Below are 18,324 nucleotides of genomic sequence, written 5' to 3'. Positions count from 1 at the left end.
TCCTTTATGTATCTTTTTTTTCGCTTTTAATGTCTTCATTAAAATTTTCTAAGAATAAATAAGGATTTTAAACATTTCTGGCTAGAATAAGTTAGAGAAAAACCTGAAATATGTATTTAATGCAAAAATGCTCTTTTTGTGGTAAGAGGAAGCCCCTTTTCTTCCAGAATAATTATTTTTCGTTTTAGTTTAAGCCTTTTTTACAATCTCCAAAAATGTAAGAAATAGTTTTCCACATTTAAATGAACTTTAAAGAAGAAAACAGAGAGATATGCTTTTATGCAACAGTAATTTTGCAAAGGTAATTTCGGTAAATATTAGTTTGTTTCTTGTGTTTAACCAGCGTAGCTACAGTATTACTTAATCATATTTTTTTTTATTGTTTTAACAAAAAGATCGGTCCAGAACTAAACAGGCTTACTTTCTTGTTTTCCAACATAAATTTTATAACATGTACGCTACAAATAATTCAAAACATAAATTTTTCAAAATTAGAAAAAAAAATCTGAAAACGATGTATATCTTTTACATAAAAAGAAAGTTGTTATTTAATACAAAGATGATTTTTATGAAGCGATAATTACGTTTTGGTAAATTACTAATAATTTATTGAATTAAGCATTTGTAATCTCCAGCATTATATTTCAGTAAATTAGACTGTTATTAGCACCAGGCTCTAAAGCAATATCTGATAATATCTAATCTCGTACACGTCTTTTGAAACAAAACTGAGAGCAAACATCAAAAAGTCTCTAAAAATATATTTCAAATCATTTTAAAAGACTATGTATCAGCGGTTCCCAAAGTTATCCACAGGGAACCAGTGGGATCCGGCAAAGTCTGCAAGGGGTCCGTTCAAAAAAAAAAAAAAAAAGAGAAACTTGGGGTCCATGAGATGCAAATAGGTGCCCACTAGAGTGGAACCTATTTAAGCAAATTTGCACTGAAACTTAGACATTTCATAACCAACATTGCCATAGTGCACCAAACAGTTTTTACTCCTTTACTTAATTATTAAGTTATATGAAATGATGATACAACATAATACAAGATAGAAAAACTACCGTTGCCAAGATTAACCTAAAAAAAATGTTTTAAAGTTGTGGAAAAGAAAATCCCTTTTGCAACCTCTTTTTTTGTCCAGGTAATAAACTTATGCTTTCAACATCCATTCGCGCGTACACGTATCCATCGTATGCATGCTTGACAAGGTTTTTTTAATTCTTTTTGATACTCTTTTAGAGTTTTTGAGTGCAAAAGAATGCGAATTAAAAGATGTAACTAAATAAGGCCAGATATTGCTTTTTTGACTGATTTGATCTTTAAATGTAACGAGGTCAATTTACAATTACAAGGGTACAATTTATATTTAATTGAAATCAAGTCGGTTATTTTAGCCTTCATTGCAAGAGTCAGCCTAATGATGCAAAACACAAGTCGTCATGAATTCATCCAGTTTCAATTCGTCACACACAAGCTACGTTCAGCATTTAAATTACATCCACAGACTTAAAAACCAGGTTTAAGGATATTTTATCTATGGAAATACCTCAGTGGGTTATCAATCTGTTCGGGGAAGATTGAAAAATCGTATGTCATGCTACAAGAAGAGGTGATTAGAATAAGCACTAAAGAAATACTTAAAGAGGGAAATCAGTTTAGGAGACCGAAATTTTAGTGTTTTTCGATACTTTTTTTTACATGAAAGAAATAATCAGAATTTCTTTAAACTTAGAGGATATTTTATTAATCTTTTTCAGTACACCTTGTAATCTTTTGAAGTTATTTCCACCAGAATTATGGGAGTTAGAAGCTGCTGCCCAAAGCAATCGTCATCAGATCTTGGTGCTGGTGTTCATTACCGAAGCCACAACGTTCGCCTTTTACATTTTTTTCTTCTTCGTAAACAACATATTTCTGTATAATATGAACCCAATTGTAATTAAAAATTTTGCAAATTGCACGTTTTTGAGGCGTTTGATAAGAATGTTATATTTTTCTACCTTTTTTTTTCAAAGAGTTTGGTTCATATAGAGTATAATTGAATAAAGAATATTTATACAAATTTCTAGAACGATTGATCAAAAACTCTTTGAGCTAGAATGCACACCTGTTGAAAAAAGTTTCGAGAAAAATGCGTTTAAAAAAGTGCCGTGGGGCAATTCCATAAAACTAGAAACATCACAGTTAAAACAAACTTCATTGTATCAGTAATTATTTTTCTTCCATATGAGAAGAAAAGGACTATTTTTATAAAACTATGCAAAAAAAAAAGTTATAAACACATTTTTTGCAAATTTTATAGGCAAATTTGAACAACACTACTCAGTACCCATGCGTCGTTGTATAAGCGATTCTAAATGTTAATCCTTTTTTTCACTTAGGAAATTGTTATGTCTATAATCTTATTTTTTATTGAAATTTAGTTTACACAGGAAGAGATTAGACCAACAGAGGAACTTTAAACTGTTATAATTGTCATGCAACAATTGTTTTTAAACTAGGCTTCATACTAATGTAACAGTCACAAAATCGTATAAAAGTTTGCATTGCTAAAACAAACCGAAGTTTATAAAAATTCATATTCTCTTTATTTATGAAGATATCTTTAATATTAATCCCTTAAATATTTATAAATAGTTAAATTTATTTAGTTAAAACTTATTTAAAATATGTAACATCAGTCACATTTCTCTTTTCGTTAATAAACCTCAAATAAATTGCACAAATGGCATTTGACTGCTGCAGAAAGGCAAAAAAGGAGGTGAGTTAAATGAAGAAATAAAGGAAAACATGAAGATTTAAAAAAGTAAAACAGTAGAAGTTCAATAAGGCGGATGATAAAAAAATAAGTAAAATAATTTTTAAAAAACTAACATAATTACCAAAGTTAGTTCAGAATGGAACTAAAAAGAGAAATTAGATGATGAAGTAGAACAAGAGTAGAACAAATTTAAAGTATTGAAGTTTCAGGTTTAGATTATTAGCTGCATTACTCACCCCTCTTAAAAAACAATGAAACCTTGGCAAAATCTGTTAGATATTAAAAGCGCTCTTTGTTGTATCCTTACAAAAGTTGTCATAAAAAAATTTCCAACATGAAATTTGACAAACAGATACAACTAATTCTGAATGTAATATATTTGAAAAAAAGTGCTTTATCATCGATACAGAAATATGTCTAAATATCACAGCTTCATGCAAATTTCAGAGCTATCACCATCCGACTTGCAGCCGTGTTATAAAGAGTTATATTTGAGTAATACTTTCTTAAAAACTTATAAGCTGTAGCAGGTGTGTCACAACAATTTTTTTTCCGTAACGGAAGGAATCACTTCCAGCAGAACATGTTAAAAATTGTTCATTGCAACTGGAGAACGGGTTCTTGAAAAATATCACTAACAATTGTATCACGAGAAGTTAGATGCATTGAAATTAAAAACTAAGGGTATTTAGTGACTGAAGATTCAAGCAGAAAGACATTTGAAATAACCTGTCAATGTGAATGAAATTTATTATTCATATGAGAAAGGAATAAAAAAGAAGGGGATATAGAAAGGAATATTTAGCGCACTAGATGTAATAAATGCAAGAGGATTTTTTACTTTATGAAATACGTCAAAAATATATCTTTTAAAACTTTATAAATGTACTTTTCTTGTAAGTTAAATACAATTTTAAACAAAACATGTGCTAATTTCATTTTTAAGGAGAAATAATTTGTAATTGTAACAATTTATTGTAAATGTAATATCAGTCAAAATCTTTGTATCATCAGTCATGGGTGTTAAATAATTTTTATACTCTCCGTTTTTAAGTTTTTCCAATAAAACGAAGTGTTTTCATCAAGTCATAAATCTCTACTCTAAGGGGGAAAAAATCTTTAGATTTTACGTTATTAGTTTGAAGAGAATTTCAAATTGTATATAAGTCAATTTTCTCAATGTCTCTTCTGCATAACATCAGTCACGTTTTTTTATTCCCTTCAATTTCACACAAAAATTTCCACAAGTTTGAAAACACGTGTGGGGGCAGTGATGTACCATATCATGATATTTTAGATCAATTTCAGAAGAAACAAAATTCAATTTCAAGACAGCGCTGAATTTGTAGTTTAAAAATAGAGTCAAATTGTAATGTCAGTCACTGTGGACAGACCCCGTGAAGTTTTCGATTGACCACAGTCACTAAGTGTCCATAGCAACGGAACTATTTGGAATTTTGCACTCAAATTTTGGCATCTTATTCGTGAATAGTTTTACTAATATTTTATGGCATAAAAAATATTGGATTTTTTGACCGGCCTAAACTGTCTTCCCCCCTTAAGGTAAAATGTAGGAAAGGGTAACATTATTTATGACTCTAGAAAGACGTAGCTATATTTTATCCTACCTGATGGAATATCAAAAGCAAATTTTTGATAACTTTTACATCTTCATATTTCGCGGAAAAAGGTCTTAGTAGGGTCACCAACCTTTTCACAAAAACAGGAACCAGATTGGAAATTCCTGATCGGGGAGATTTCAGGTTAAGAATTTCAAATTTTAAGCTAATTATTAAAAATTCGCTGTCGCTGCAACAAATTCACACGTCCCGTTAAAAACATTCCCCCCACCTATTTACATATTTTTGGGAAGGATATTCCCTGATTTACGTTTTGTGCCATCATTTTTATAAAAAGTATGAATAAAAATCTTATGCTTTTTTTCTTTAACTGTTCTCCTTTATTTTAAATTTTAATTTTCTAGTATGCAGTAAACCCTATCAAACTGAGCAATTTATTTGTTTGTTTAAAAATTCAACGTTAAAAGATCCCTCTGACTGTTGGGCAATTTCCTCTCATTCGTACTGTTATATTTCCATGTTTTTTGCTTACATCTGGTTGTTTTAGATCGTCTAGGGTAAAATTTAACCATCTGATTCGCTGAAGTTGAATAATTAGTACCCCTAAATAGGTTTCTAACGATCCCTAAAAAGAGGATCCATGAGGAAATGGCGAACTTCGCAAGGGGCCCACGGATTAAAAAGGTTTGGGAACCCCTGCTCTATATAAACTTATGTATTTTTCTAAATCCACAAATTTACACTAGATGCTCTTAATATTAAATAAATCCACTCAATTTCACTGAGAAAAACAGTAGCTCTCAGAACTTCAAAATTTTATATGCAGAGCAACTACCTGTAAAGTACAGATAAAGAACTATCACGGTATACAAGTAATTTCGGCGCAAAAGCTTTTTTTTTTAAGAAATAAAATCAAACTTGCTTGTAAAGAGCGCAAAGGGGACTTGATATTTGATCGTTATAACCGAGTGCTCGTAAAAAAATGATCTTGTGAAAAAATCGTAAAAATTCAAACACATGTGGTTTGTGTGATTTTTATTTCAGTACAGTGCCAAAGAAGTTAGTTAATATGCTTTGAACTGGTCTTATTATCTCTTTTTCGCTTAATGTTTTCAGGAAATGTTCATAGCTTGAAAATAATTATTATTTTCATCCCTGTCTTCCAAAATAGTTTGAAGTTTTTCTGCACATCTAAAGCCATCGACTATATTTAGCGTAGTTCTGTTTGACATTCTTCACATTTGTCATTATTGTTGTCGCTTTCATTTGCTTTAACTTGAATTAGAGATACAATCACCACTGAAGTGATAACGTTGGCAGCAACTACTGGACAAATATTTTTAAATGCTTCTCTACTCAACAAATTAAAGAAAAGTGCAGTAATGACTTGTTCTCAGGCTTTCTGACTCATCACTGAATTTCGGTTGACTTTGGAAAGTAAAAGGTATTTTTCCAAGAAAATATAAACTGAACTGGAAGTCAATAGAAATGCTACGAATCCCAAAATACTGCTCGCTTTAAGCTGGTTTTGTTCGTTAAGAGCGAGTTATTGTCCCGTAGACTAAACATTGTACCAACCAAGTCATTCCGATTCCCTCATTAAATCCAGGTTCTCGTTAAATCAGAGTTCGTTATAAGCGAGTTCGACCGCACTTTGTTCCGGCTGTTGTAACTGACAGTTTGATAAATAACAATTGCCATTATGTCAAAATATGATATGAAATAAATTAAAGTACATAATGCTTGCTTTTTAGATAATCATAACGTAATATCGTCCCCAGGTAAAAAAATAAAGCACAAACACACGTGCTCTATTTTTAGAAAAAAATAATATATGTAAAATAATACAAACTTAATACTTTTGGAAATTCATGTGAAAAGTTATTTCTTTCGGGAAAATATATTCCGTAGGGGAATTAGAGACACGAAAGAATTACTGTTCTTACAATCTCGGACGAATATCAGTTGTCTTTTATGAAATACTTCACTTGTATATTTAATTTTATTAATAAGATAACATTAGAATCGCAAATTCAATATTTTCTTTTTAAAAAGGTCTAGAATGAAAAACAAAAGATTAAACAAAGTTTAAAGTTTCAAAATTAATCTCTTCAACAATTTTACGAAACTTGATGATTTTTCAGGATTAAATAGTTCAGATTCTTTAAGTCTTATATTTTGGAACAGATAGTTCTGTATTTATCATTCTTTTAAAAAATCTTCTAAATTTTTAATGCAACGTTGGTGATTCTTACATGTAAATAAAACTTGTTATTGTTGTTTTCGATTAAAAAGCAATGTTGTGGATACGTTGAGTTGTCTATCAAACTGCACGCACTTGCTCACTGCTGTGGCAATGAAATCTAACTAATAAAATATTTAAAACTAAAAAATTGCTCGTCAAGGTGTGACGGGGGAGAATTGCTTCTACATTTAAACGAAGTAATTGCCTGTTTGTGTATATTTTGGTTGAAATTTCAACCGTAACTCTAGTGGACTTACCCCAAACTCCGGGTTTGTTACAATTCGGCGCGACCGTTTCGGCGCCAGATCCTTGCATTCTGAACTTCGTGAATTTCAGAAATTTCAGTTCAAAGAAGAAAACAAATTTCTGGAAGAAGTATGTGAATTTGGCGCTCTAGAAGCTAGTTAAAATTTATTTTAAAAATTACAGTGGGGGGAAAGAGGGGGAATATGTGATTTACGTATGTTTTACTGCGATAACATAAAGGAAAATATCTTGAAATATTAGTAAATAATGCCAGTTCCAAATCTACCTCTTGGTCAATTTTTTTTTTATCAGTGCTGTGTTTCTGTGGTGTTACTTCTTTGTTGTAGCAGCTATTGGAAATAATTTCACCAGTCTTTTTCACGTGAAAACACTTTTCAAGCTAACCTAAAAGCTCGACTTAACTATTGCACACCCATGTATGGACGTCAAGGTAAATTTAGGCAATGTTTGATTTTTTTATTGACTAAAAAATCCTTTATTTTTTCTGTAATCGATTTATAAATTTATTGCAAATTGGTTTTTTTTAAGCTTTTTTATTATTATTTATTGTTGCATCTTAGTCGACAGTTTAGTGCTATAGAACAGTTACGGAAACTAAAATTAAACAAAATATTAAATTTTAATTTAAAAAAAAAAGTTTAAAATATCTTTATTCTTTATGTATCTTTACTTTACAAATATTATTTCTAAGGTATCTCGTTTCGTGTCTATCCTGTGTTGAAATCACGCCACACAACTTAAAACTTTATAGAGAGCAGGGTTACGAGTGATTTTCTCAACACGTTAACTTTTTCCAATGACAAATATAAAAAATTCATCTTATTAGTTGACAGTTTTTAATTTTTTATAGAAAAGAAATTTAAGTAAGTGCACAAATTGATGATCAGCAATGAAAAAAAATTCAATTTAAATTTAATGAGTTTTTTATTTAAATTTCATAGAAAAATGTCAATGCTGTATCCTAACTTATCTTTTTCGAAAAATTATGAAGATGTTTTTAAACTTATATTTTATTATCTAATAATAAAAAAGAAAACGAAATACATCTTTAAAAATATTACTTCATAAAACGTTTTACAAACTTCAAAAAACAAAAGATATCTCGAATTTTGAAGCAATGTTTGGCGTATTTGTATGCAGACAATTTCGATTTTTGAACAGTTCGTACTGAAATGGGTCGCGCCGAAACGGTCTCCCCGAAACGGCGGCGCCGAAATGGGTTTCGCGCCGAATAGTCACATTCCGCCCAAACTCCAGTAGACAGCGTTCATTGTTAATCGCATTTTCGTTTATTCATTCTCCTAAAAACACAGAAGCAACAGTAAAACAGCTAAGTTCCCAGATCCAGTTCAGCCTTTTCAAAATAAAGCATTTCCCCGCACGTCAAGCATTGCAAAACAATATTATCAAGTTATCTTGCTATGGCACGAATTTCGTTGTTGATGACGTCAGGAGAGATACTCGGATCAGTGAATTGGCTATTATATATATAAAGATGTCAGTTGCAGTAAAAAGTACGAGTTTTCTACGTATGATGGTAATTGTGTGGAACTTCCAAGTTCCAAGAACTTGATCTGTAAATTAAAAGTACATTCGTAAAAATGAAAGAAAAAAAATTGAATTTTTACATCTCAAATTTAAATTATGTTTTTTCACAATCTGGAGTAACGGTTGGACCCTACTCATTGGGTTTATTCATGGGAATGAGCTCGCCTGACGAGACGACTTTTCTTTCTCTACGGAAAGAAGTGAAGTAAACAATTTAAAACGAAAAGAGAGAGAGAAAAAACTTGCCAAATCTTGCGCAGATAATCGGTTTCAGAGATTTAGTAGATGATAATTGTCTAGACTCATTTCGATGCAGCACAATGGCACCATTTTTTTTCCATACTTTATAAAAAAAACACACACACACACACACACAATTTCAACTTATAGAAATGAGTTTGCAAGGAAACTGACGACATTTATGAAATAAAATTCGGCTTATCGAAAATAAATAACATTTATTCTCCATTCAGTTAGATGGGAATAGACATCCCGCTTCGGTTTATCGAAGTTTTCAGTGCCCTCGAAGTTCGACTTACCGAAATTTCACTGTATATCATATAACAAATGAAGTATTGGAACCTATGTATCTATGTATCTATATCCAAGTTTCTTCTCCCGAACGACAGTGAACTGACCATCGAAGCAGGTATCGATGGATTCGTAATCTTCCCGTCTTTATGTATGGCTATTTAACATATTCCTTCGATAATAATTAGCGGAGATATTAATTAAAACCTATTAATTGCGGCACTTAGATTTCGACATAAAATCCCTATTTTTCGAAGGCTTTCCTCCATTCAAATTATTATTCAGTGCTTCAACTCAACTTTCCGTAACAATGCTTTTATTAAAATCTGTAGCGTGGAGAAAATCATTGAGAAGAAAGATCTGTTGCCATTTTGTTTTCTCGACCAAACTAATTCTTAATTTTCTCGACATAATAAGATATTCTCGACATAATATTTGATAAGTTTTAATTTTCTCGACAAATAAAATTCTGGGTTGAAGCTTTTCCTGTAATCGGAGGATTTAAAGGTTTTTTTCTGCAATCTGCCACAAAATTTTACTGTTTTTTTTTTGGTTCAAGCCTGGTTGTTGAACACGCGACTAGCTTTTATTTTCGAGTTAGACCGTGCAAAGCCGGGTGACGCAGCTAGTAAATCTATAATTGTTGACGATGTAAATATCTCTACCTCAGATTCAGACTGATGTAAGTTCAAAAATTGCGATTTTCCGTTATCAGTGCATTGTACGTAGAATCCTATTCCGCATCTAATCACATGAACGTAATTCCAGTTCTTCTCTCCTGCAAAGTAGCGATTGTGTGTCTTACGTTAGTCTGGCTCTTATGGACGAATATGTTCTTAGTCTATATTTTAAGCGTTCTATTATGCGTAAAAATGTAAAACAACTTAATATCTTGTATTTTATTTTGTATTAAAGATATTCAAAAGCAATTGAAGGGCGTTTGTGACTGCAATAATTTACAATTTTTGCTGCTTATTTCGTTGAAGAGATACTTTCAATGCAGAAACTTTCTAATCAATTATTTTAGTAACTTTTTATCTTAGTACGTGCATATTATACGGTAAGAATAGTCAAGTTTTAACTTGAAAGCAATTTTGGAATAAAGAAAGGTAATTAAAAAAATGTATTCAACGAAAATTGTTTTTACTTCAAAAATTACACATTAAAATTGTATTGTTTCATTTTAATGAACGTCGTTTCTATTTATAAACTAAGGTCTTTAAATTATGACGTAGTTAAATTTTTGAGAATCTTATTCAAAAAAGTCGACAATCTTTAAAAATTATTGCTTTAAACACATACTCAAAACGTTGGCCGTAGACAATACAGTTTAATTTGATGTGTTTCATTTTTGAAGTAAACAAATGTTTAAGAAATAAAATTCAAGTTTTTGCAAGGTTAAAAGAAACATTTGCTAAAATTTCTTATTAATATTGTTTACTAAAATGGCATCATACAATGTGATTACAGTCATAAAAAATTCTGATAAATGGCTCCGAGCATATTTCCATACATTGGAGTAAATCTTCGTTTCGTTTATAACCATAAAAATATTAAAACTTTTGACTCCTCCATGCAACTTCAAAGAGTTATCTTCACTCTATTATATTTGCTTTAAGAATTTTTGCCCACAACTATTGACTCATATTCAAAGGAAAGAAAATAGAACGACAGGAAGCTTCACTTGAAATAGTTTTTGACAGTTTGAAACGGCCAACTGTCACTTGTTTCAGGTCTGCATTATTGCTTGCTGTTATTTTCTGGAAACAAATGTATTCAAATGGAAATTGCGTTTAATTAAACAATAGTGACAATATTAACAATACATTTTGGACTTACAATGAATTTTTAGAATAAAATCATTCTTCAAACGCTACCTACATTTGAAACAAATAAAGCAATCTGTCAATTCAGATTTTCGGATAGTTTTATACTGAAAAATATTAAATACATGGAAAACTTACATTTAATTTTGCAACAAAAAACTATTTTGCTTCTTTCGTACTTAAAAGCGGATTAAATAAATAACATTTTAAATATTCTTCTGTTTTACTTTAAGATGCATGTTTCGATTTTGTTATTTATTATTTTATTTTATTTGTTTATTTATTTTTGTGTGTATAGTGTATAACGTTTTTAGGAATCTTGAAAACACTAGCTTTTGTTAAATTCTCGATAACGAAAGTTTTGGGTTTTGTATCCTAATTTCCGTGAAGATATATACTTCGAATTTAATCAAAAATAATATTTATTATTATTTTTTTACTTTATAGTCTGTTTTCGTTCTCATCTTAGCAGCAGATATTCGATCCATTCATGCGTTATTCTATTGATTCTTTCACATTTTCTGCAGACAGCATAAATAAAATGATCGTAATAACGCGAAAATTTAGAAATGTTAGGAAGCATAATTGTGACCAAAAAGGATAAGAAAATGTCAGAGAGGAAGTTGATCGTAAAGGAAAAAAACACAGTTACAAAGCCATACATCAAGCTCACTATTTTGGATGGAATTATTAGAAACTCAGCCTTTATTACAGGAATTGTTTAAGAAATTTTCAAAACTACTTAAGTTTTTTTCGACAGAAGAGGATCGGAACAATTGTTGTACAGATCTTCTGCAAAGGTAGGCTTTTGTTATCCCTGGAAGTACAATTTATTGCTCATGTAAAATAAAGCTTCGTAGTAGAATGTCGTTTTGTGTTTACTGTATTCGTAAATGATATTCTTGCAATTTCTTCATCTTTAGAAGACATTGGCTACCTTTATGCATTTTGACCGTAACTGACGTCTGCTTCCAATGCAAATGAATTCTGAGTGTGTTATTTCATTCATCGTTAATCAACGGTGTGAGCTACCTTACCCTAAACTGGCATTTTTCGTTCGAGAAAGGGGTAAATATGTTATTTTTAATTCAATCATAAAACGAAGAATACTTAATGGCCGTTATTCTAGATACTACGAGCCAAATTATAACTAATATTTCAACTGATACTAATGCAATAGTCATAGCAAAATCATATCATTTTTCACTACATTTTTGATATCCTTCTTCAAAGTGACTTCACTTAATGTATAATGTTCTCACTTGAATTGATTTTATGACGCTACATATATAGCCATTGAAGCCCGTATTTGCTTAATGATGTTATATTCTATGAATTTTCACATGCTTAAAGGACTAAAACTTACTTTAAACCATGTTCTGCTTCGTATTACTCTCAATTACTCTTACCGCGAGTTCTCTTAGGATTATTTTTATCTCATAAATTTCTCCAAACCAAATTTTGAATGCAAATAATGTTTCAAGAGTCCATAAAGTTCGACGTAAAGTAACCGCAGCGATGAATATTTCATAAGTTCACCACAAGGATAGGAAAACCTAATGAATAACATCAGCTGTTGTCTCTTGTTTCTACAGAAAAACAAATATTATGCTTTAAAGTACATTATCTCAGCTCTTGCATCTTTTCCGTGTAAACTTTAAAAACACTTTTAAATTTTGAAGTAGGGTAGGGAATGGAATTTAGGTTGGATACGCTTGAAAAATATTTCGCACTCCATTTTCATTTCTGCTGTTATTTATTCATAATTTACAGCACAAGTTAGGTTATGTAATTTTATTTCGTATGTACTAAAAATTGTTGAGATTTGATTGGGACTGATTCAATTGCTTGGAATGAGTACTGCAGTAGAAACATCTTTGAATCTTTGGGTTGGATGAAAGACCCAGGAATAATTTAGCTTTTGTGCGAAAGCATATAATAAAGTCTTTTATTGCTTTCAGCATTGTAACTTCAGTTGTGGGAGTTCTTTTCAGCTTATTGGTATTATACCAACAATAAACGCAAGGAACAATAGTTTAAACCAATACGCAATTGCACAACTTTGTTGGCTAATGTCTTTTTTTAAACAAAAATTGCACAGAATTTTGCAATTCCAAGTTGCAACAAAGATTGCACAAGTAATTTTTTAAAAATTACCTGTTATATCAGACAAATACAGCTATCCATACTTGCAAGTTGAAAAAAGATAGTATTGACTCATATTCCTCTACAATGGTGCCAAACAAGTGTGAGTAAAAAACAAAAAAAAAAAAAAGAAAAGAAATTATTAATTTGAATTCTGAAAATTTTAATTCAAATTGTGTTTTTCGTAATCACGAGTTGCGACAGGACCCTACTCATTGAAGGTATTGTTTCTAGAAACAGCTTCTGGTCTCCCCAAGTCTGCCCCTCGTCCTAGGCGGCTACATGTGTATAGTTGTGTGTGTGCGTAGGCCTGTGTGTATGCCCGTAGGCGTGTGTGTATGTGTATGAGCGTGCGTGTGTGTGTAGGACATAGATTCCCACTGCCCTCGAGAAGCGGATTCCGGGGTACAGTGCTCAGGATCAGAGGAGTCGCGCCTGCAGAGACCCCTGATCCAAGCTGAAAAAAGAACCTAACGCCAAAGACGGTCAAGTGAGAACAATAAGCAATCGTGATTGCTAAAAAAACTCCTCAGCTTAATTTAGGCGTGTGCTCAAAAGACAGAAATGGATGACTCATCTGCCAAATCAATTAACTCCACTTTTTTAAAAAAATCATTTCTGTTTTAAAAGTGCTTATCAATAATTAACATGTGAAATTATATCTAAGTTTTGGTTCAGTACATTTCTGACCATGTGATGAAAGAAAATGTAACGCGAGGTCCTATTTACTCCTATGGATAACACCGTTTTCTTCATTACTTTTTTCTACTTTTTGTTTTATTGAGTGAATCGATTTCGCAAGTGAGGCATCCAAATAATTAAGACACAGAATGAAAATAATACATCAAAATCATACGATTGATTTCTGTATAGCGGTGTAGTTTGCCACGCAGAGCCGTCAAAGTAAAATATTAAATTATACGCTTAATATAAAATACAAAATAAAATAATTGCTATGCGTTAACTTCTTTCAGATAGAAGATACATAGAAATAAAATTAACAAAATAAAAGCCAAAAAAAAGTTGCAAAGCAGGTGATGTGAAAAAAGTAGGAGAAGGGAGCCGAGGTTGGGATAAATATTGACTTGATATGGATATATATTGAAAGTTATTTTTATTTATTGTGAATATGTTATTCGAGAGGGTGGGAGGGGATTTTCTAACTCATGCTTTTCGCATTGCAATTTAAAAGTTCTGAAATTTAATTATGCATAATAGCAGTGGCATACCTAGCATGGTTGACATACGCGGCGGTAATTTGTGGTTTCACCCCTCTAACCCCCCCTCCCCACCACCAAGCGAAAAAAATGGTGTTACTATTCTATGTAAACATGAAATTCATACAATTTTCAATAACAACTACGTTTATGTTATAACGAAATATTTGGTGGGATAATGTACAAAAGACAAATCCAAACTTATGAACGCTTTTTATACATCTTGCCCTTAACGCATGTGTGCAGACTGAGGTCAAAAAAGTAAGCGGGTGTATGAAAATGATATACGTTAGAAATAATTAAAGGGTCCTCAAACACATGAAAAGATAGTTTTTTTTTTTTTTTTGGTATAACAGAAAGTCATTAATAGGCATAAGTATTGACAATATGTAACTAATCCTGAGTATAGTATTCAACCGATGACTTGGGGTGCTAAAAGAGGGCTCCGAGGGTTCCCCCCCCCCAATTTTTTTTTTAATTTCTAGTCTTAAAAATGCAGTTTAGCTTCGTATTTTTCAAAACTTGCAATTCCACTTTTGGTGTGATCTCCCGACGGGTGACACCCCGGGCGGATCGCCATCCGTAGCAAAACCACTGATAATAGTGTCAGGTGAACACCAGTTGTTAGTGATATTCTTCAATATTTCATTCAGCTTTACGCACTTTTTACAATTTTTTTTAACCCTGTGCACTTTTATTCTACATGTTATAGTAACGTTTGCAGAAAGTTGTATATATTTACTCTTAATAAATGCATTAATCATTAGTTTTTTTGTTGAAGGTGTGCTTAAAAAAATTTTAGAAAATATTTTTTCCGCTGATTAATTGGCAAAATTTGACCGATTATAAATAACCGTCAAAGCGGCTGATTATGGCCGATTAATTGGTACTGCCGATCAATTGGAGCAAATGTGAACCAAATTTTGTTCGAATTCATCAGTAGTTTTTGTGCTGCAGCTGCTACAAAAAGCCGATCACACACAATCACACTCACACACGGAAAGATTTTTCAGAAAAGGTCCAAACCGACTTAGCACACCTCATGACGTGCAACACTCAAAGTTCGAAAATTTTCACAAACCCAATCCCTTTTTTTTTCCTATGTGTTAGCAATAAAATGATGTAAAAAAAAAAATGCTGACCCATGTGAAGCCTTTCGCTCGACAGAAATAATTCGAAACACCGCTTTTTAAATATGCTTTTGAATAACAACGAAAACGTGATGTGTGTGTGTTAACTTTTTGCGGATAGCGGGGCAAACATCTTTAAAATGATGGATTACGTTTACCAAATGGGTTGCAAAAAATCCTCACAAAAAAATATAATCATAATAAACTAAAAAATAAGAACATATGATGCATCCCCGTATTTCGGTGTTACAAGGATCCCCTTTTTCAACGCTAAAAGGTTTTGGTCTTCGAGATCCAAGCAGCAGTCACACTGTAAAATTGCTTCATTTAATTTACTAATGCTTTCCCGTAAATTTACTGTACAATTTCCCCTTATAAAAAGAAAAGTTCCGTTCTGGAATGAAAACGGAACTTTTCATGGAATTACTGGAAATTTTCTTTTACTTTAGAGCGCTAACAGAACATGTCCGTATGCGATCGTTAGAGGGAGCCTTTATCCGTGAAAAAACGGAATATCTCCAGTGTAGAAGATTTTTTTTTAGTACTAAGAAACGGCAACAAATGAGTTATGGCGGCGAAGCACGTTGTTTATTTCGTGCATGGAAATGTATACTGATAGACTCCATGACTGAAATATTGAACATTTTTCGAACGTTTTCCTCTTCTCCATCAACATCAAATTGTTTCGATCAAATACGGCATTATCTGAAACACTTCGAGTGCTTGTTCGTAGGCTAGTTTGCTTATCTTGCAGCAATGGCGGATGCCGTAGCGGTCAGAAATCGCTGTCGCCGAATAGGAATTTTTTGATATCTTCTCATCCGGGATTGTGATTGCTGGTGAGTGTTTACATTTTTACTACAAAAAAACACTTTTTGAATTCTGTAACGATGATTACTGCTTAAAATTAAGTTTTTATCTAGTTTGAACATTCAATTTCCCGCAGACCTTTGTTTAAACTTTAAAACATCGTGACAAGTTTTTAAAATTAAAAAACTTCTAATAATATTAAAATCTTTTGTTTGCTAAGAGGATATTTTCCAAAATTGTTTCGAATAACTAAGTAATTGTTAGATGGGACACCATTAAGTCTTGATTATTTTATTGTTAATGAAGAATATTCTCTGCCTACATGTAAGGTTAATGTAAAGATATTGTTTATTACTTAAAATGCTACTGTTTTTTTATTTTTTATTTACTTTAACTCTTCTATGAATAACAACTATGTCTGTATAAACTTGCTTCTTGCAATTGATTAGATTTCAATTAACAAGTTGAAGCATCTAGTTTTAGTTAACTACTTGGGTTTTCAAAAAAACAATTTTAAATATTGATTCTCCCCCCCCCCTTCCCCCTCTTTCAAACTTTTAAATGCTTGTTATCTATATTAATGAATATAATACATAATTTTTTAAGGAGATGAATATAAAAAAATGTATCAATCATTAAAAAAAGCATTAATTTGAGAACTTTGAATCATATTATTCTAAAGCACTTTATTTAACATTCCAGATGCTGTCCACTTTGCACCCTCTCAGCGCTCTAACTTTCCAAAGTGAACCGGAGAATTATTGGTGGAACACGGATTCAAATGTGCAATGAATGAACAGAACTCCTTGAACAGAAAAGGGAAGTTCGCTGCAAATATGCAAATTGTAAGTATAAAACATGTTGTGTTACATTTGCATTAGGGTTGGGCGTTGGATCGATACATTGTCAAAAACCAGTGTAAATCCTGCATTGTTAAATCGGTTTCAAATTTTTCTCTTAACCAATGCATTGATTCCGCACCAACTACAAATCGAAGCGCCAATGTATGGACATCGCTCTACGATCATTGCCGTTATAATATCTTTATTGTTTCAAAACGCCACTGGAAGCGGCACCCTGATGGGAGGTCACTGTGACCTACCTAAAATTTTCTAAGTCGACAATTTTTCTGATGATTCTGTAAATTTGGACACTTTTCTGCAAAACTTTGAAAATTTTAAATATTGATGTTTAATGTCTCTTCTCATTAGATGCACGTTTGTGTTCATGCTCGTATTTTATCATTCGGCAAAATTCAGAGTATCATTCGGCAAATTAAAAAATCATCCCTTCCTAAACATTTAAAAGCGGGGTTGTCTGTAAAGAAGTATCATAAACTAACATACAACTTTCACTTTTCCGAAAACTTGTAGTAAATGCAATTGTTTTTTAAAAATTATTATTTACTACTTGAAAATCAACAAACAAGTAGTCTCATGTCATGTCTGTCACAAATGGAATTTACCAATTCACAATTTTCTCTAATTTTATCGCTTAATTAAATATAAATAGTGCGCTTTTACTTACAACTGACAATCAGTTTAAAATATTTCTAAAACTTCAACTGATTTCGCATTTTAATTGCAGGTAGTAACAATATATTTTTCACGATAACTGTTGAATGTAATCGCTTTCTCATTGGTTTAAAAGAAAGAACTGTGCTTATTTCTTATTGGAAGATACAGTTGCAGCTTTCCACGGAGTTCGCAAAATCTCTTCTTTAATCCACCATCGGACTTTGGAGAAAGCTTATTGCTATTTAAGAAACATCATTGGATACTGAAAATCTGCCCTCTATTCTATTTAAAGAGCCGCAGTCTGTTTATCAGGGCCTTCACTACTTTCTCTATGTCTTGCTGTATGTGTGTCCCCATGTTTCGTATTAAACGTATTTGTTTATGTTCAGCTGTCTGAATCTCTGCTTTACACAACCTTTCAACAGCAGAGCGTGGTTAGTTCTAAGTTTTACCCAGCTACTAAATCACTGCAGTAGCGGAGTAACATGGGGGACGAGATAAAATATTCCGTTGAGCTTTTTGACGGAAGGAATTTCTCTCTGTGGTGCAGGAGAATGGAAGCGGTTTTCGCAGCAAAGAATTTAGACATGTTTTTGGAACGTAAAGCGGATTCTTCGAAAGCTAATGAACTTTTAGCGGGTAAGAAGGCCTATGCCTTGATGTTATCATTTCTTAGTGATAAAGTTTTGGTTTCGCTTTCGGAAGAAAAGACTTGTGCTGAAGTAATTGCAAAATTGAAATCGA

The sequence above is a fragment of the Uloborus diversus genome, chromosome 6 (assembly GCF_026930045.1).
Source record: "Uloborus diversus isolate 005 chromosome 6, Udiv.v.3.1, whole genome shotgun sequence".
Classification (NCBI taxonomy): domain Eukaryota; kingdom Metazoa; phylum Arthropoda; class Arachnida; order Araneae; family Uloboridae; genus Uloborus; species Uloborus diversus.
The sequence above is the reverse complement of the archived record's forward strand: the minus strand, read 5'-3'. Positions refer to the sequence as shown.